This window comes from Choloepus didactylus, chromosome 18, assembly GCF_015220235.1.
Source record: "Choloepus didactylus isolate mChoDid1 chromosome 18, mChoDid1.pri, whole genome shotgun sequence".
Lineage (NCBI taxonomy): Eukaryota > Metazoa > Chordata > Mammalia > Pilosa > Megalonychidae > Choloepus > Choloepus didactylus.
This window is the reverse complement of record NC_051324.1, coordinates 18,862,769-18,884,477: the sequence shown is the minus strand read 5'-3', so window position 1 is coordinate 18,884,477 and position 21,709 is coordinate 18,862,769. Positions and strand designations below refer to the sequence as shown.

The 21,709-nt window shown below is 38.1% G+C and overlaps 1 pseudogene; it reads left to right on the top strand.

Annotated features, from left to right (window-relative positions):
• Window positions 1-399: 399 nt before the first annotated feature.
• Window positions 400-21,252, top strand: LOC119514659 (annotated as a pseudogene).
• Window positions 21,253-21,709: the final 457 nt, after the last annotated feature.

The following is a 21,709-nucleotide window of genomic DNA, read 5'->3' as shown; positions in this document are numbered from 1 at the left end:
CCATTGAGATGTTTTTTGCCCCGACTCCCCTAATCTGCCATCTTCCCTCCTTCCATTGCATTTTAAAGTAGTAATGTTGTGACACTATTTTAATTGTAATATGAAATGAAGTTGAATTAATAGAATTTTTGGTGCAAAATAATCATCAAAGTAAATAATTTTATTGAAAATTATGTTAGCATGTTTCTGCAGCACAGCTCAGAGGAAATGATGCCTTGATTCTGGCTATCAGCCCTGATTATATAGATAATATTCCTCAACAACAGACAGTTTATCCAACAGAACAATAAACAACCCCTAAAGGAACTTCACTACTTGTCATCTTATTATTTCATGTGAAAATTATCAAGGCATTTCAAAATATCAAAAATATATAAGTGTCTTGCCAAGCTGGCCAGTATGGCTCCCCTCCCCTGCTCCAATGGAGTGGTGGGCTCCCGTAAGGAGGTGGGGAAGGGTGGCTGGGCCAGCCAGTGGGTGGGTGATGATGCTGGATGTCTGGAAGAGTACATAGTCCAACCTGGTCCTCTTCAGGTTCCTGTGGGATGGGCCAGGTGCCAGAAGTAGATGGAGAGTTGAGGGAGAGCATACTCAGAAGATAAAACACCTGATCAGCTAAATAAATATTATCAGTTATGTGCCAAACACTTTGAGACCTCTATAATCTGTAGAACTAGTCCTTAAGAGACAGTACTTTGAGATATGCTATACTAACAATATTTGATCTTATCAGTCATTTGAACATTCCACATAGTAGACACAGAAAACAAATAAAAGAATTGAATGAAGATGAAATCTGGAGATTGAAACAGAGAAGCAAAATTGATGAAAATTCTGAACAGGAACAAAAAAATAAAGAAACAATAACAATGCTCAGAACCCAAATGAAGAAGAAGGGGGTGAAGAACAGGATGAAGATATGTTACCTTTAACACTTGAAGAGAAGGAAAACAAAGACTACCTAAAGTCTTTTCGTGAATTTTTGATTCTTACAGGAAAACAAAACACACCTCTGGATGGGCATGAGGCTGATGAACTCCCAGGTCTCTTTACTCCTGATAGCTTTCAAGCACTGCTGGAGAGTCAAATAAGTTCTGGTGAAGAGGTTCTGAGAAAGAACTTTGAAACAGCAGTTAACAGGTTCTGTTTGAAAATACAGCAGAAACAGATGCTAGAGATATGCAAGGGCTGTTCAGGAAGAAACTCTCTGGGAAGTGAGAGGCTCACACTTCTTTTCCATTATCACTGATGATGTGGTGAACATGTCAGGGAAGAGTACCTGCCAGTGTTGGTGAAGTCTGTGGCTCAATGTCATAAACTGAGAGAGGAATTTGTGGACTTCCTGCCTTATGAAGCTGATGCAGAAATTTTGGCTGTGAAATTTCACACTACAATAACTGAGAAGTGGGGGTATACATGGAGAACTGTCATGGACAGGATTGCACTGTGTCCAGTGGATTTTCTCCCAAGCTGAAAGTTGTTGCTTCCAGACTTCTAGAGAAATACCCCCAAGAAATCTACACACTCTGCTCTTCCTGTACCTTAAATATGTAATTGGAAAAATTAGTGCCTGTTATGGGAGTATCTGTTGCATTGGTAATGATTGAAGAAGTTTCTTCTTTTTTCCATTGATCACTGCAACTACTTTTAGAAAATGACAATGCAATTTCAGTCCTTTTTCAGAGCAATGAATAAAGGGATATTGAACTGAAGGAAATTTGCCATTCTCAAAGGATGGGAAGGCATGATGATTTTGGAATTTTAGTGGAACCCCTGCAAGCACTTGCTTTATGTTGAGATGGTATAAATAGTGATACAAATGTTAAATGGAGTAACTGTATAGCTGAGCATTTGTACTTTGTACTGTAGTAACAGATTTTGATTTCATTGTTACCATTGTTGTTCTTAAGAATGACCTATATTTACAGGGGCAAACCTCTGATGTCTTCTTTGCAGCCAGCAGCATGACTGCAGTGCTACATTCACTAAATGAAGTGATGGAAAATATTGAAGTTTATCATGAATTTTGGTTTGAGGAAGCAACAAATTTGGCAACCAAACTTGATACTCACTTGAAACTCCCTGGTAAATTCTGCAGAGCTCAGCAAAGGTAACCTGAAATCTCAATTAACCTCTGAGAGTTACTATAAAGAAAGCCTAAGTGTTTCAAAGGTGGAGCCCCTTATTCAGGAACTTAAAGATACATTCTCAGAACAGCACATCAAAGCTCTTAAATGCTTATCTCTGGTCCCCTCTGTCATGGGACAGCTCAAATTGAACACATCAGAGGAAAACCATGCTGACATATACAGAAGTGACTTACCCAAACCTGACACCCTCTCAGCCAACCTTCATTGTTGGAGAATCAAGAGGAAACAAAAAAGGAAAGATATAGAGCTTCCAACTGACATTTATGGAGCCTTCCATCTGCCTGACATCAAGATTTTTCCTAATGTTTATGGTTTGTTGAAGGTCTTATGCATTCTTCCTGTGATGAAGTTTAAGAACATACACTATGAAAATGGACAAAAGTGTCTCAAAGCATAACTGAGGAACACTGTGCTAGACCAAAAGTCAAATAACTTGGCTTTGCTTAACATAAATTTTGATATAAATGTGGTATGGATTCGATGGTGGATTATATATCAAACTCTATACAACTAAGTCAGAACTTCCTACAGGTAATTCAGAAACCATTGAAAATACTTGAGACTTTTAAAATAGGTTTTCTTTTACATTTGGAGGAAAAGCTGCAAGGTGTATGTCAGCTGCTTAATCACTGACTATCTTTGCCTATAAGTCTGCCATTGAATACATTAGTCATTAATAATCTACTTATTTAAAGGGCTCTGTTTGAACACTCACGCTTTGAAGACCCATCTAGTCTTCCAGAAGATAACATTGAAAGTGCCACATCTCATTCCTGCATAATGTCTATAGTGGCACTCTGGAATTATTTTAAAGTCATTTTAGACACACCATTAAACATCACTGTGGATCCAATTGTCAGGTTATCAGTCCAGTTATAAGTACTTTGAAGAAAGAAATTTTGAGGAGGTGTGGAAGGAAGGAATGCATTTTGTAAAATGTTTCAATGAGGCTCACTATTGACTTTTAACTAGAAGGACTTTTATGCATGTTGTTAAAAATTTGTATTGGATAGTTAAGGGAATTACCAGAGAGTGAGAGAAACTGAGTTCACCAAGCAAGGATTTCAGTGTAGATTTTGTCTTTATCAAATGAACCTAAAGGAACAAGTAACAATTAAAGTTCAAATGCCTTTTCCCCCATGGCAGGCTGAGCTGTAAAATCTCACTGTGGTAGAAAGCAGCACTCTCTAAGGAAGCAAATATAGCTCATCCCAGTTCCAACTAGGGTTTTAATTAACAAATGTGTGCTGTTGAATACAAGCTGCAATCCCTTAACAAGCAGATAGAGGCTTTTAGTGATGACTGACCTTAAAGAACCAGAAGACTCTTCTATCCTGGGAGGGGGAGCCCAGAAGACAAGGTGTTACCTCTGGCCAATGAGGGAAACTGAATGGTCATGGACTGGCTCTGAAAGGGAGCTTTCTGTCCCTTTTTCTCTCTCTCAACATGAGGGGCTCAGTGGAGAGAGCCTCAGCCATTTTCAGTTTGCAGTGCTCTGTACCAGACAGGGGCAGAGATAACAGAGTCAGAGTCAAAGGGCCGATTCAAATACAGATAGTTCCCTAGGGGGTGTATCTTCCCTAAGAGGAAGGAGGTGGAGCCCAGTTCTACTACCATCTTCCCTTCACAACGAGATCCCAGAGCCTGGGAGAAAAACAGTCTAAACAGAAACCTAAGGGGACATGCCTCCTTACACCAGATGGGAGTGACAGGCTGACAGGTACCATCTGCTTGGCAGGTTAGGAAAAGCACAGTGGCTAGAGACCTCACAGAAATGTCTGTCAACCTCTAAGACACACCTGCAGGGATATTTGAAACTGAATATAACCCCACTCTGAGATCTGAACCCGTTTTGGTCTGGGAAAATCTGATTGGGGTAACCAAGTAAACCAGACACTTAGACAACAGAAAACTGCAGTTTATGCTAGGAAAAATGAAGATATGGCCCAGTCAAAGGAACAAACTTACAGCTCAATCAAGATACAGTTGAGATATTATTTCCCTTTAATGAAACAATGTATTACAGATTTTCAGAGAAATATGCTAAATCAAATGAAAAACCAAATCAGCAAGTTCAGAGAAGTTATGGCAAAAGAGATGAAAGTGGTAAAGGAAACACTGGGCAAACATGAGGTAGAAATTGAAGGCTTGAAAAACAACTGGCAGAATCTATGGAAATGAAAGGCACAAAAGAGATGAAAAACACTATGGAGACATACAAGAGCAGATCTCAAGAGGCAAAAGAAAACACTCAGGAACTGGAGAACAAGACACCTGAAATCCTACATGCAAAAGAACAGAGAAGGAAAGGAATGGAAAAACATGAGCAATGTCTCAGGGAATTGAATGAGAACATGAAGTGTATGAATGTAAGTGTCATGGGTGTCCCAGAAGAAGAAGAGAAGGGAAAAGGGGCAGGAGCAATAATAGAGGAAATAATCAATGAAAATTTCCCATCTCTTATGAAAGACATAAAATTATAGATCCAAGAAGTCCAGCATACTCCAAACAGAATAGATCTGACTAGGCCTACACCAAGACACTTAATAATCAGATTATCAAATGTCAAAGAGAAAGAGAGAATCCTGAAAGCAGCAAGAGAAAAGAGATCCATCACATAAAAAGGAAGCTTGGTAAGATTATGTGTGGATTTCTCAGTAGAAACCAAGGAGGTAAGAAGGAAGTGGTATGATATATTTAAGACACTGAAGGAGAAAAACCACCAAATAAGAATCTTATGTCCAGCAAAACTGTCCTTTAAGTATAAGGAAGAGTTTAAAATATTCTCTGACAGACAATAACAGAGTTTGTGAACAAGATACCTGCTCTACAGGAAATACTAAAGAAAGCAATACAGACAGAAAGGAAAAGACAGGAGTGAGAGGTTTGGAACACAGTTTTGCATGATGGTAGCACAGCAATGTACACACACTATACAAAGATGACTGTGAGTATAGTTGAAAGAGGAAGGTTAGGAGAATGTGGCACACCAGAAGAAAAGAGGAAAGATAAAGACTGGGACTGTATAACTCAGTGAAACCCAGAGTGCTCAACAATTATGATAAAATGTACAAATATGTATTTTGTCAATTTTTTATCATGAACTTTAACATATATACATAACAGTGATAACTTTCAAAATGTGATTCAACAAGTAGTGAGCAAATTTCAAAGAATGTCATGAGTCACAGTTCCAAAACTCCAACTATTCCCATTATTGTAAAATGTATCATACAAATAAAAAGTGTTAACTTTAAATGTACAGCTCAACAAGCAGTTATTTAGGTGATATCAAAAATTGTTATGGGTTACAGTTCCACTGTCTCAATTCTTTCCCCATTATGCAATATAAGGTATATACAGAAAGATGATGACTTTCAAAGCACAATTCAACAAGTAACTACAGAGCAAATTTCAAAGGATGTTATAAGTTATAGTTCCACTATGCCATTTACCTCCTTCCAGCTATTTCAACACCCAGCATCTAAAAAATGTATATATTTATATAAAGTTTCACTATTTATAGACCTTTGTTAAATCTTATCTTGTTTCTTGCTACCTCTTCCTCTCACTTAGTCTGTTTCTCCATTTACAGATTCTTTTAATGAAGAAAGTGAGTAATCTTAAATATTGTTGCTAGTCTGTTTGAGCTAACCTACCCACCTCCCATGTTATTCCCCTTCTCCAAATTGGGAAGCTGTCCTTTGTTTTCCCCTAATTTAAATTTATATGGTTTTTACAAATATGTTTTTACATGACGGAGAAGAAATGAATGTCAACCTTGCAAGCTGTTAAAAATAGGGTGATATTGGGGAAAAATACAATCAATGTGAACTAGAGACTATAATTAACAGAAAAATTGCATTATACTTCCCTTAATGTAATAAAGGCAATATACCAAAACTAAATGCCTGTAAGAGGGAGACATAAGGGAGGGGTATGGGACTCTTGGCACTGGTGATGTTGTTTGACTCTTTCATTCTACTTTAGTTTAATTCTATCTTTCCTTGTGTTGCTTTTTAGCTGTTATGTGTTTTTTTTCTTTCTTTTTCTTTTGTCTCTACCTTCTCCAACTCTTCCTTATTCTTTGTGGACGAAGTGGAGATGTCCTTATATACATAGTGGTAATGGTGGTGGATACATAAATATGTGACTTAAAGAGAACAATTGGTTGTTTACTTAGGACAGAAAGTATATTGGTGAACAAAGCTGTCTTAAAAAATTGGTTGATGAAGAAACCTTGAGGGCATATATTCAGTGAAATAAGTCAGACACATAGGGACAAATATTGCATGGTATGGCTGATATGAATTAATTATAATGTGTAAACTCATAAACATGGAATGTGTTACCAGGATATAGAATGATGCTAAAGAAAGGGGAGTGATTGCTAATTATGAGCAGAATGCTCAACTAATTTGAACTTAAGTGTTTGGAAATGGACAGAGGTAATGGTAGCACATTATTGTGATAATACCTAACAGTGCTGAATGATGTGTGAGTGTGGTACAACCAGGAAGCTTAGAGTCATGTATGTCACCAGAAGGAAAGTTGGAGGTTAAAAGTGAATCTGCTGTGGACAATGTCTGTGATTACCTGTACAAATATTAGAAATCTCTTTCGTGAACTAGAACAAATGTATGACACTATAACTAGAAGTTAATAATAGAGGGGCATATAGGAAAAAATACACCTATTGCAAACTATGTAGTACAATTAGTATTTTAACATTCTTCATCAACAGTAACAAAAGTACTATAAGAATAGTATGAATCAATAATAGAGGGGGGTGGGTGGGTAGCTGTATGGGAGGATTTGAGTTTCCTTTTTTTGTCTGTATTTTTTTCTAGAGTAATGAAAATGTTCTAAAAATTGAAAAAAAATTAATTGTGGTGATGATGCACAGCTGTATAACAGTTCCCTGGGCAATTGATTGTGCATTTTGGATCTTTGGATAATTGTATGGAATGTGAACAATCTCAATCAAATTAAATAAAAAAAGAGATCAGTGTGGCAGGAAAGATGCTTGAACATATCTATAACTATTTTATAGTGATGTCTGTCAAATTCTACTCCTATACATTTATGGCAGAAAGAAAACTAATGGTGTCGGATATGCCCTATGGTAATAAAAAAAATCAGGGTATATTTGCTTCATGCTATTAAATAAAGTCCTCCAACAGAGCAAAAAAACAAAAAAATAGTATTGTAGATAACCTCTTTAAAACATGATAAACTGCAAAAAAAAAAAAAAAAAAAGCACTTTCTAGGAATTTTCAGTTGTAATAAGAAGCCCATAAAAACAAAAGCACATTCATTCCCAGTCTTCAAATTCATTGTACTAACTCATTCCAAGATATGAAGTACAGATTATTAACAATTATTATAATTGTTATAATAAATGTTATTTAAAAAAATGTCAGGTTTCTCTTTTAATTTTGTGAACATATTTACAACATGAATGATCCATCTGGGGACAGAATTTTGAGTTGACAAATTTATCTCAATTCTATGATAGTTCTTCATTGTTTTGTAACTTTTATTGTTTTGTATGTTGAATTGATGAAGCCAATGTGAACTGAACTTCTCTTTCTCTTGAGATAATGTTTTTCTCCATCATTGAAATTTTTGTTCTTAAATAATGTTATTCTTCTCATTAAAATACCAAATACCACAGGATACCACTATGGATATTTTCATTAATATACTCCAGAGTTGATTAGGCCTTTCATTTACAATCTCGGGGTTCCAATTCTCTATCATATTGTGTTCAGTTTTAACTTAAATTTTTGCTTTAGTTCTATTCTGGTTTCTTCATGTGAATCTATTATTACTCTTATGTTAGAACTTCATCTTCTCTAATATGTGACTTTTCCTATGTTTTAAACTATTTGTCTTTCAAATCTTCCTTCTAGAAAGACTTTTGAAGTCCATCTACTATATTTCTAATTTATTTTCTGAAATATCGATTTTACCAAAAATGCCAATTTAAATCTTTTTTGTGCTATATGTTCATTGCTCTGTGCTGTTTCCAGGTTCATTTCATTTTCCTCTAACTGTGTCTCTGAGTATAGTGGTTCTTTATTATTAAGAACACTATAGAGATAATTTTTACAAAATTCTCTGTTCCCTTTAAAAAACTGCTTTCAAGTATAAGTTTTTCATCCAAGTAATTAAGTTGTTCTATCTTTCTCTTAATATGGAAATAGATTTCATAAATCATTTCTGTTTTTAAAATATCCCAAATAATAAGGCATATAACCAGGCCTACAATTCGCCAACAGACAAGTTAATGTATCCTCTATCACTATTCAGAGTTTTCATCCTTTGGGGAAGGGGCTCAGAGATTACTATGAGAAGCTAGTGAACACTGTAGTCACTGTATATAGAATATATTTGAAAAGACTGAGAGTTAAAGCATCATTTTCATCATAGTTTTCTTCTACACCCTCACATGATTCCTTGCACCTAATTTCTATGCAATAAATAAACATGAGAGTAGTAAGAAATTCTGAGTAAGAAAATAACTGATTACTAGGAATAAAACATCTTTCATGGGCTGTCATCCTTTCTGTGTCTGGACAGAGCTGTCCTGGTGTGATGGCTTGGACATTTCATGGTCCCCAGAAAAGAGCATGTTCTTAGAGCTGATCCATTCCTGTGCATGTGGACCCATTGCAGGTAGGATCTTTGGGGAGTAGGAACTTTAGAAGTGACCTTCTTCATTCATGGTGGGTGAGGGTGGGGGGGACTTAATCCTCTTATTGCAGACCTCCATAAGAGAATGAAACACACAGAGAGAAACACAAACAAGTTTAGAGAGAAGTACACACACAGAAGCTCAGAGAGAAAGTCACAGAAAACAGTGAGGAAACTACTGAAGCCAGAAGCTGGAAGCAATGAACATCAGATGGGAAGGGAGAGGCCAACTGATGCCATGTGCCTTGCCATCTGACAGAGGAGGCCAGGTATCCTCTGATGACACCTGGATTTGGACATTTTCACAGCTTCAGAACTCTAAGCTTGAAAGTTATCAAATACCCATTGTAAAAGCCAACTAATATCTGCTATGATGCACTTTGGCAACTTTAGCAAACTGAGTCACCTGGAAACTGGAGAGTGGGAACCCAAAGGCCTGACCTCAAACTTACTGAGAGGAAAATACAAATTAACAAAAGCTCAAATGCATACTGTGTGGTTAGTCTCAAAGAAGATTTTGGTGACTCATCCAATAATTAAATGTAGTATAGGAGGCAGTGAAATAACAATTAACATTTCCTAAGTGACACCCAAAACAAAGTAAATGTGGTCCAGGATCTGGTTTAAGAACCTTTCAGATCTTATTTCATTTGAACTGCATAACAGCCTTATGAATATTTTATTATATCAGTGTTGTTGCCATTACAGTTTTACAGGTAACCTAAAAAAAACTCCAAATTACTAAGTGGCAGAGTGTGAGTCACAGCCAACCATACCTCACAGTATTCACCATGGTCCTCTAAAGAAAGGTCATGACCTCTCTGAATAGGTCATCATAAATTATAGGACAATGACCATTATTCAGGATGTTATCAAAGTGACATGTATAAGAAATGGAACACATAATATTTAGAGCCTTTTTCTATCTCTAAGTATCTAAAAATTTAGGTGCTCTACTATCAGCCTGCTACATAAAAGAAAGTATAACTCCCACTCTAAACTTCCTCAATATAGATCTTAAGGAAAGGTGAATTAAAATTATTTTCTTTGCCACATGAAACACCAGAAAGTTTTCAGCATGGGCAGGAAGAAAGGCCAGGAACTCAGTTGCACCAAAATACTTAGAGATCCAAAAAATAGTCCCAAGTTTGTGCTGAACAGACCAGGAGAGTGGCCAGCATTCCAACTAAGCTCCTAGAGAGGTCATCCCAGAGCTTGTACCCAGGGGACTCTATCTCCTAGGAACCTCTGGGAATGATTATTCTCAAGAGCCTCTGTGTTCCTTGAGGCAGCACTGGAGGAGGATGATAACATGTCCCAACAATTACTGTGACTTGGTTGGCCTGAAAGAGGACCTCAGGGAGTTGTGTTCTAAAAGACCTTATAGCCAGGTGAATATTTCCAGATTTCCTCTATGCTAAGGCACAGTATGCTTCATGGAGAGGAAACAAAACTCCCCATACTCAGGCTCCATGACAACTCGTCCCCCTGCCAAGGCTGCCTGATCTGCCCTGTGATTGGGAATCTCAGACCTCATCATTCCCAACCATCCAGTCCTGCTTCTGCCACAAGAAAAGACCAGGGATCTGCTCTACAAACTACTGGCCCTTTATCCAGCATACATATCCCCAAAAATACTGCCAGCAGGTGCTACACCAGCTGGCTGTAAATTTGGTATCTGCAGAAGAGGACTGAAGCCTAAGGGCCTGGAACCATTTTGGCTTCATCTGAGCTCAGCAGAGACTCACCTGTTAGGGACTGTGGATGTTGAAGAAAATAGTTTTATGACAGTGATATCAGGGAATAGCTGGGTTTAACTAATGATTACTATGTGCCAGCAATTGCAGGACAAACCTTATCTCCTTTGATTCTAACAAAACTCCCAAGAGGTCAGTAGGAATCTTATATCACTTTATCAGATGAAAATGTGGTGAAATAGATTACATAAAGTTGCCAGTAGAGGCATTGTTAATGCCAGAGTTCAAACCATAGCATGACTACAGAACCCAAGTTCTCAGACTTGAGAGACATGGAGGTAAAACAAGAAGGTGGGAGAGAAGCCCCCTCAATCTTTATCCCCCTCCTCTGTCTGGCCTTGTGGATTTCCCTCCAACTTACACAACCCTGCAACAGCCAACAAAATAATGAGCAAAAGAACACTTGAATCATGGCTGTAGATCTTATTGGACAGTACTTCTAGGGCTCTTGTTTATGAAAACAAGCTCATGAAGGGGTAGTTCTGGTTAGGTTATCACAGTCCCAAGCTATACTACAAGAAACAATATTTTATGTATTATGTGTGAGCCCTCAGGTATGTGCATGTGTGTGTGTGTGTGTGTGTGTGTGTGTGTGATGTGTCCCCTCTTAGAGAGGAGATACAAAGCCCCCTTTCACTCTACATTCAATGGTGCCTGCTGATGGGCCCTTCAGAAAATGTTATTTCATTGTCAATGCACTGCTGCTTTGAAGAATCAGGGGGGTCTCCAATCACTCAGAGGTCCCATCTTTGACCTTAACTGCTGCCCCCACATGCCAAGGGGAAACATGTGGCCTCTTCTGTCCCCACAAAACTGCCATCTTTACCATCACACTCATATGAGGGATAACAGAGAATAAACACTTTCCAGGAAGGAAAATTTTAGTGGTCAAACATTGCCTGGGACTCTGTCTACCATCCAGTGAATTCAAGGCTCCCACTCTGCCTCTATGTCATGTCATGTCTTGTGGCTGTTGCCCCTGCTCCTCTCCCTGGTGACCTAAGGTTCTTTTACCTCTTTCTAAGAGTCTCAGCTGAAATCATCCCTGCCTGTGATGAACCCTGATGTGGGTATTGAGGACCTCCAGCTAACATGCCTGTGCACAGAATCCCCACTTCTCTGAGTCCTTTCCTCTTTGTTTACTTCCTGCACTGATTGTATTAACATTTCTTTTATGATGCTGCTTTTTCTTACATTCATTTGTTGTCTTTATTAATCAGTTTGTGCCCCAGATTGTCACTCAAAAGGTTGCCATACTCATAAGGAATTTATTTTATATGTTCAAATATGTGGGTTTATAGTAAACAAAATTTCATCTCTCCATTAACAGAAATCATTTGTACATCTTACATCAACTAGTACCTAATGAAACATGTACAGACTCCTTGCTGTGGTTCAAAACTCTCCAAAATATTCACCTGAAATTCTTTTCTAGGCTGGTTTCTCTCTGTTCACTTGCCTAACACTTTGGCTCTTGATAAAGATACATAACTCATTTTTGCCTAAATTTAACCCTCATTGTCTGAACTCTTTGTCCTTGTGGCTTTCTCCATGATAATGAATTTGGACTTCAACTATTATAGAATTGGCACACAGGGAGTGATTTTAAGAGACAGACAAAATCCAATTTGCTTTTTATAACTATAATTATGGCAGTAGCAGACATCTCTAAGAAGAAGTCTGTTTGAAAAAGGAAAGACTAATGTAAGAAGCAGGATGGTAGCTAAAAAGGGATACAAGATTAGGAAAAACTCATTTAATGATTGGCAACATCTAATACATTAATTTGTTAATGGGAAGGGAAAGGAGTTGAGGTAGATATTGGACAGAAAGAAAGTGGAGCCACTGAGAGAACTGATGAGGAAAAATTGTTGAAGAAACAGAGGGAATAGGAATGGGAGCATATTGAGTAGATATACACTTTTCTCTGAAGGAAGGAGGTTGTGGAAATTATGTGCAGTGGAGAATGAAAAGGAAATGACTTCTCATTGGAGTAATTTTTCTCAGTGACAAGGGAAGGGACACCCAGGATCCTGGGAGAGTTTCCATGTAGAGGGTTGTGGTGAGTTCACAAGAGTAACAGGTTTTGATGCATGACAATGGATAATGGGTAGAAGCAGGATTGCAGAAGAAATTCCTGGGGACAAATGGAATTGAGGATCATGAATTCTAATACCAAGTTTGTGTGATTCTCTGACATCCCTCTGCTATCCAGGAATAGGGAAATAAAAGTATGCACAGATTGTCTTATGTTGATGTTATGTTGGAAGATGGAGATGCTATTTTAAATATTAACATTTTCATATATTATATGATGTGGTATTTATCTTTCCGCAACTTTCTTCATTTCCATCACATTATGTTTTCTTAATTTATGCTTGTGCATCACTCATTTTAACCCTGTCCAGGACTAATTTATGAGTAAATTCATTTATCCATTCTTGATTTGTTAGATGCTTTATAATAATTCTATATGACAGTACACATCCTTGTGAAATATTCCTAATCATGTGTGCTAGAGTTTCTCAAGGGTATAATCTAGAATAGAAATTGCTGGGTCAGATGTGTATGGATTTTCAGCTTAATGAAAGATTGCCTAATTGTTTTCAAAGTGGTTATACTAATTTAGAGTCCCATCAGTAGGGCACTTAATTTTCCATTTTTCTACTTCCTCCCTAACACTAGAAGTTCTCAGACATTTGCACATGTTACAAGAACAAGGATGTTAAATTGAATTTGTTTTATTTGCATTTCTTTCCTGTCTAATGAGATTTAGCATCTATAATCTGAATCATCGGCCATAGCAGTTTATTCTCCTGTCACTTACCTCTTCAAGTCTTTGCTCAATTTCATTGGTCTTTTTTTATTATTGTATAAGAAAATGTATTCCAAACATAAATCTTTTATTGGATTATGTGTAGCAAATACCACTTCCAGTCCATCCCTTGTCTTTTATCCTTTTTTGTGGTATCTTTTTCATACAAATGTTTTTTTCAAATTTTAAGGTAGTTGAATACTACAATACTTTCTATTATGATGAGCAAATTTGTGTTAGGGTAAAGAAATCAATTCCTACCTTGATACCATAAATATCTTTTCCTCTAAAATTGTTGAAACTTTTCTTTTTCAATTAATACTTTAGAAATTGTTTTACTGTATTTGTTTATCTATGGGGCCCAGTAGTCCCATCCCTATTTACAATGTAGTCAATCCTTTCCTGCCTATTGTAAAACCAAACCATGTTATATACTGACTTCTATTGGTCTGTGGTGGGCTCTCTACTCTGTTACATGGGGCAGTTGTCCATCCCTACAGCCATCCTACTCCACTGTTGGAATTATCACAGCTAAAGCCCTAGGAAAACACTTTAATAAGTGAGAGGACAATTCTGCCCTCCTTATTCTTTCTTCTCAAATTGTCTGTGTTCTTCTTGGCTCTTTTTTTCCTACAGTAGTGTAGCATCAGTTGGTTTCATCAGATGTTTATAAGAAACTTGTGCTTTTCATTTGGGATTGCAAAAAATTCATAGACTAATTAGAGGAGAATGGACATTTTACCACATTAATATTTCTGATCATTAACACTGCATATCCCTTACTTATATAGGTTTTTTAAACCATTACTAAAATTGTGTAACCTTTGTATACCTTTCTTAGACCTCTTCTGAGATTTCTTTTTGATTCAATAAAATTAACATGTTATTATGAATGGAAATCTTTCTTAAAATTATATTTTCTAATTTTTTCTTAATATAGGTGCAGTACTGATTTCTTTCATTTTGATTCATATCCCTTAATTTTGCTGCCATCTGTTACTTTAGCTACAGATGCCCCTGATTTTTTTGCATACAATCATATCTTGTGCAAATTTTATCAATTTGGAATATTCTTTTCCAATTTTTATATGATAAAATGTATGCAAGGGAGAAGATGGCAGCATAGAGAGGAGTGGAAGTTAGTTCCCCAGAGTAAATAAAAATAAACAGGTACAACTTGTAAAAGATCTGGAATAACTGCTGGGAGACAGCGGCTACTGTCCATGCATTGTGCACCAATCTGAACTGGGAGAAATGCCCAAGATCACAGCATAAAATCTGTAATTAAAGGCTACAGACACAAGCCAAGACCCCCCTCCCTCATGGCAGCCTGAACTGCAAAACCACATGGTGCTACAGAGCAGCACTCTCTGAGCAAGTGAATATACCTCAGGTCAGCTTCAAACTGGGGTTTTAATGTTAACTGCTCCATACAGGCTATGCATCCCCAACAAGCAGACAGAGGCTTTTGGTGATGACTGACCTTGGAGAGACAGGGGAAGTATCTGTCTCAAGACAGGGAGCCCAAGGGATTGGATGCTATCTCTGGCCAATGAGTGAATCTGGGGGCCATGGATGGGGGCTTTGTGTCCCTTTCTCTCTCTCTCAACCTGAGTGGCTCAGTAGAGAAAGCCGCAGCCATTTTCAGCTCACAGTGCTCTGCAGTAGAGAAAACCTCAGCCATTTTAAACTTGCAGCACTCTGACCAGACAAGGGTGGAAGTAGCAGAGTCAGAGAAAAAAAGGATCTATATATATATACAAATGACCTCTCTCTAGGGGGCATATCTTCCCAAGAGGAAAGAGGAGGGATCTACCTCTACCACTTGCCTTCCATTCAGAACCAGACCTCAGAGCCTGGGGGAAAACAGCCATGAGCTACAACTCTTATACCAGTCTGGAGTTACAGACTGACAGGTGCCACCTGCTGGGCACAAAAGCACAGGGTGTGTCAATCCTGTAAAACACACCATCACGGAAACCTGATACTGAATATTTCTTCCCTTTGGGACTTGAGCCTGTTCTCATCTGGGAAAACCTGATCGGGGTGGCCAAGGAGGTCAGATGCCTAGAAAACAGAAAACTACAATCTACACTAAGAAAAAGGAAGTTGTGGCCCAGTCAAAGGAACAAACTTACACTTCAGCTGAGATGCAGGAATTTAAACAACTAGTGCTAAATCCAATCAAAAACTTTAGAGAACATATGGCAAAAAGATAGAGGCTATAAAGAAAATACTGGACATACATAAGGCAGAAATTGAAAGTTCAAAGAAACAACTGGCAGAATCTGTGGAAATGAAAGGCAAAACACAAGACATGAAAGACACAATGAAAACATACAAGAGCAGATCTCAAGAGGCAGAAGAAAACACTCAGAAACTAGAGAACAAGATACCTGAAAGCCTACACAAAAAAGAACAGATAGAGAAAAGAATGGAAAAATATGAGCAATGTCTCCAGGAACTTAAGGACAAAACAAAATACAAGAATGTATGTATCATTGGTGTCCCAGAAGGAGAAGAGAAGGGAAAAGGGGCAGAAGCAAGAATAGAGGGAATAATTAAAATTTCCCATCTCTTATGAAAGACATAAAATTACAGATCCAAGAAGTGCAGCGTACTCCAAGCAGAATAGATCTGAGTAGGCCTATGCCAAGACACTTAATAATCAGATTATCAAACATCAAAGACAAAGAGAGAATCCTGAAAGCAGTAAGAGAAAAGCAATCCATCACATACAAAGGAAGCTTAATAAGACTATGTGAAGATTTCCCAGCAGAAACCATGGAGGCAAGAAGGAAATGGTGTGATATATTTAAGATACTGAAAGAGAAAAACTGCCAACCAAGAATGATATATCCAGCAAAATTGTCCTTCAAATATGAGGGAAAGTTCAAAATATTCTCTGACAAACACAATGACAGAGTTTGTGAACAAGATACCTGCTCTACAGGAAATAATAAAGGGAGCACTATAGACAGATAGGCAAAGACAGGAGTGAGAGGTTTGGAATGCAATTTTGGGTGATGTTAGCCCAGCAATGTAAGTACACTAAACAAAGATAACTGTGAATATGGTTGAAAGATGAAGGTTAGGAGCCTGTGAGAAACCAGAAAAAAAGAAGAAAGATAAAGACTAGGACTGTATAACTCAGTGAAACCTAGAGTGTTCAATAATTGTGATAAACTATACTAGTATGTTTTTTCATGAGGGAGAACAATTGAATGTCAACCTTGCAAAGTGTTAAAAATAGGGAGGTATTGGGGGAAAAATACAATCAATGTAAACTAGAGACTATAATTAACAGAATCATTGTATTATGCTTCCTTTAATGTAACAAAGACAATACACAAGGTAAATGCAGATAAGATGGGGCATAGGGGAGGGGTGTGAGACTCTTGGCATTGGTGGTATTGTCTGACCCTTTATTCTACTTTGATTTAAGGTTATCTTTCCTTTTGCTGCTTCCTAGCTGTCATGTGTTGTTGCTTTTTCTTCTCTTTCATTTTTCTTTTTCTTCTTCTTCTCTACCTTCTTTGGCTCTTCCTCCCACTTTGTTGAAGAAATGTAGATGTCCTTATATAGATACTGGTGAGGGAGTTGAACACATAAATATTTGACTATACAGGGAATCATCGATTGCTTACTTAGGATGGAACATATGGGGTGTGAAAAAAGCAATCTTAAAAAAATGGGTTGATGATGAAATCTTGAGGGCAGTATACTGAGTGAAATAAGCCAGACACATAACGACAAATATGGCAGGGTCTCACGGATAGGAACTAATTATAATATGTAAACTCACAGACATGAAATATAAGTTACCAAGATATAGAATGAGGCTAAAGAATAGGGAACAGCCACTTAGTATGAGCAGAATGTTCAACCAGGTTGAACTTAAATGTTTGGAAATGAACAGAGGTGATGGTAGCACATTGTGAGAATAACTAACAGTGCTGAATGGTGTGTGAAAGTGGCAGAAAGGGGAATCTCACAGTCATGTATGTCACCAGAAGAAAAGCGGGAGGTTAAAAGATGGGAATGTATGAAACAGTGAATCTTGTGGTGGGAAATGTCCAAGATTAACTGTACAAATATTAGAAATCTCTTCCATGAACCAGAACAAATGTATGACACTACAACTATAAGTTAATAATAGAAGGGCATATAGGAAAAAATATATATCTATTGCAAACTATATACTACAGTTGGTAGTATTTCAATGTTCTTTCATAAACAGTAACAAATGTACTATACCAATACTACAAGTCAACAACGTAGGGGGGGTGGTTAGGGATATGGGAAGATTTGCATTTCCTTTTTGTTTATTTGTCTTGGTTTCTTTTTTGGAGCAATGCAAATGTTTTAAAAATTGAAAAAAATTAATTGTAGTGATGAATACACAGCAGTATGATGGTTCCAGGTGCAATTTAATGTACACTTTGGAGCCTTGGAAAATTGTATATTGTATGGTATGTGAACAATCACAATAAAAAAAGTATGTAAGGGAGAGTGTTGTTTTTAAATATTTGAAAAATAAACAAAAATGGTAATATAAATATAATTAAAAAGAGAAATAGAAAGGTTTACTTCTCTCCTCTATAAAAGCCCCAATCAGGTGTTCTTCATAGAAGGTGGCACTCCAAGATGTGGAGAAAGAGGAACACAGTCACATTCCACCATGTGTCTCCACCATCCTATTCAGCATCTCTGTGATTTGTATCCAGCAGGAAGAAGGGGAAAAGAGAGGATGGAGTTTCCCAGAATAGGAACATATCAACGGATGGATAGGACTAAAACATATGCACACACCTCTCTGCAAGGGTGCCTGGGAATTGCAGTGTAGCTGATTGTCCAGGAAGGAAAGAACAACCTGCATTAGGGTGAGCAGGTAGAAGTCTTTGCCGCAAATAATATGCACTGATGTTACAAATCCCATCAACAAGGAGGGAACCTGTAGTAAAGCAGTTAAGAGGGCATTGCAATATAATGATCAGAAAATGATGATGACCTAAACTAAAGTACACCCATGGAATTGGTGAGCTTGCCCCAGAGGTTGAGGGTGGGCGTGCTGCCTTGATGCTATGGAAGAGTTTTGCCACAGCAGGTCCCAAAGATGGCAGAGCACATTCCCAGGGAATTGGGGAGAGCCTGGCTACCACACCACTGTTCTGAAGGGGTTGAGCATGTGCCCCAGAGATGGAAGGGAATCTGGGTGCTGCCCCAATGTTTGAGGAGGGTGGGGCCTAGAAGGTGGTCTCCCCAATGTGTGGATATGTTGGAAACTCACCCTAGCATTTGGAGAGGAATGGGCTGCTGAAAAGGCCCTTAGGAAGGGTTAGACCCCCACTCTTTCAATCCCCAAGGATGCAACATCATTCTGTAAAAGACTCAGACTTTGAAATCTAATGGAACTTGTCCTGCAGGTTTTAGGAACTGTTTTGGTCCTGTGAACCCTGTTTTCCTTTCAGTTTCTCCTTATGGCAATGGAAATGTTTATCCTATGAATGTCCCTCCTTTGTATATTGGAAACACATGTTCTAAGTTTATATGTCCACAGTCAGAGGGGAATTTTGCTTTTGGACAGGCCACACCTGTAACTGATTTAATGGGATCATATACTTAACTATTGTTACTGAAATGATTTAAGTTTCCGTGATATTGTGGGATGAATGTATTTTGTATTCGGAAAGATAATGTCATTTTGGAGTCCAGGGTGTGGAATGTGCCAGTTTGAATCTATTATGCCCCCCAAACACCATTATGTTTGATGTAATCTTATGTGGGCAGACCTATCACTGTTAATTAGATTGTAATTATTTGAGTGTTTCCATGGAGATGTGCCCCACCAAACTGTGGGTGATGACTCTGATTTGGTAATTTCCATGGTGGTGTTGGCCTGCCCATTCAAGGTGGGTTTGAATTAAATTACTGGAGCACTATATAAGATCAGACAGAAAGAGCAAGCTGCTACAGCCAAGAGGGACACTTTGAAGAAAGCACAGGAGCTGCAGATGAGAGACATTTTTAAGATGGTCACTGGAAGCAGACTCTTGCTCCAGAGAAGCTAAGAGAAGAGAAATACTCCAAGTGCAACTAAGAGTGACATTTTTGAGGAACTGCAGCCTAGAGAGGAACGTCCTTAGAGAAAGCCATTTTGAAACCAGAGCTTGGAGCAGACTCCAGCCATGTGTCTTCTCAGCTAACAGAGTTTTTCCAGATGTCATTGGCCATCCTCCAGTGAAGGTATCCAATTGTTGGTGCATTACTTTTGACACTTTATGGCCTTAAGACTGTAACTGTGTAACTGCATAAACCACCTTTTATAAAAGCCAATACATTTCTGGTATTTTGCTTTCTGGCAGCATTAACAAACTAGAACATTATCCTTCGTGTATAATAAGATTAGTGTGTGATTCAGGCTCCTGAATTAAGTTGCAAGTTACTTGATGGCTGAGACTATGTTTTATAGTCCTAACTATCAAATGGATGAATAAACTGTTTGTCACTTTTTTATGATTTTTCTATGAGCTGAAAAAGTGATGGAATAGGAAAATTTATTTATGTATTTAATGATTAAAACATAGGTGTTATACCCAAATAATCGGTACCTCTGTTGAACAGACTATTTCCAATACATGAATGTCCAGGGGTGACTGAAGTTAGTCCCAGTGACCAACAGGGATTTTTCCCTAATATATTGTCTCCATCTGGATTTAGTAAACCAGGAAAGAGAGAAAGCTGATTACTGGAGTTAAAAGTGGTGGGTAACTAATCTCATTATATGCAATAAATTCATTAATAATTCTGGATTTCCCTCCCTTTCATGTTGTAGGAACCACGAAGAAGGAAAACCAGTCCTTTACCCTGTATTTCATCTTCCTGGGATTTAGCAGCCAGCAGGCACATGAAGATTTGTTCTTCATCATATTCCTCTTCATCTACTCCATCAAACTAATGGGAATCTTGTTCATCATGTGGGCCATTCACTCTGATGTTCACCTTCACAACCCTATGTACTTTTTTCTTGCCAACCTGTCCCTTGTTGACATCCTTTTCTCATCTGTAACCATCCCTAGGACACTTGCAAACCATCTCTTAGGCAGCAGAACCATCTCCTTCAGGGGATGCATAATGCAAATGTATTTAATGATGTCCATGGCTAACACTGACAGCTACATCTTAGCTGTGATGGCATATGATCAGGCCATGGCTGTCAGCCACCCTCTTCATTATACAACAATTATGAACCCAAGGACTTGTTTCCTGCTTGTTTTTGGGTCTTGGGTGATGGCAAATGCCAATGCCCTCCCCCACCCTTTACTCATAGCTGGTCTGTACTTCTGTGGCAACAAAGACATGGCCAATTTCTGCTGTGATGTTAGCACTTTTCTCAAGTTATCCTGCTCTGACTTCCACATTAATTTGAAGATTATGTACCTAGGGGTTGGTGTCTTCTCTGTACCATTAATATGCATCATCATCTCTTATAGTTGGGTTTTCTCCACTTTCATATATGTTCCATCCACCAAGGGAGTGCTCAAAGCCTTCTCACCTCACAGCTGTTTCTCTGTATTATGGGACAGTGATGGGCCTGTATTTTCACCCTCTGAGAAGTCATAGCCTGAAGGATGCAGTGATAACTCTGATGTATGTGACACTGACACCAATGCTAAATCCTTTCATGTATAGTGTGGGAAACTGGGACATGAAGGCTGCCTTGGGGAAACTCTTCAGAAAGAGAAGGTCCCATAAGGAATGTGAGGTCATGCATGCATTAGACACTGCATCCCCAAATAGAATGCACTTGAGAATCCAGCCCCTTTCCTAGAAGCCAGTTTTGATCTTTCCAGCCAGAAAATCCCTCTATACCAAAGTCCTTTAACCGTTTGATGAGACTGCAGTCTTACAAAATGACCCCTTTGCATTATTGCTTCTTTGACTGTGTGGCAGGCAGCACAAGAGCCATAGGTTCATGTCCCAGCTGTGCTTCTGACTAGCAGAAAAGAGTTTGGAAAGTCTCAGCATTTTCTTCCATATCTACATATTATGAACAAAAATATCTGTCCTTTTCTACTGCACCATTATGGAAACACATTGTCTCATGATATGAAGGATGTAAATCACTATTTGAGCATCAATTTTTACCTTTGGTTTAAGTTTCCTTGGCTGCTTAAGCAAACAGCATAAAATGGACAAGCTTAAAACATGGAAATATATTAGCTTATTGTTTTCAGGCTGGGAAAATATTCAAACTAAGGCATCATAAAGATGATGTTTTCCCCCAA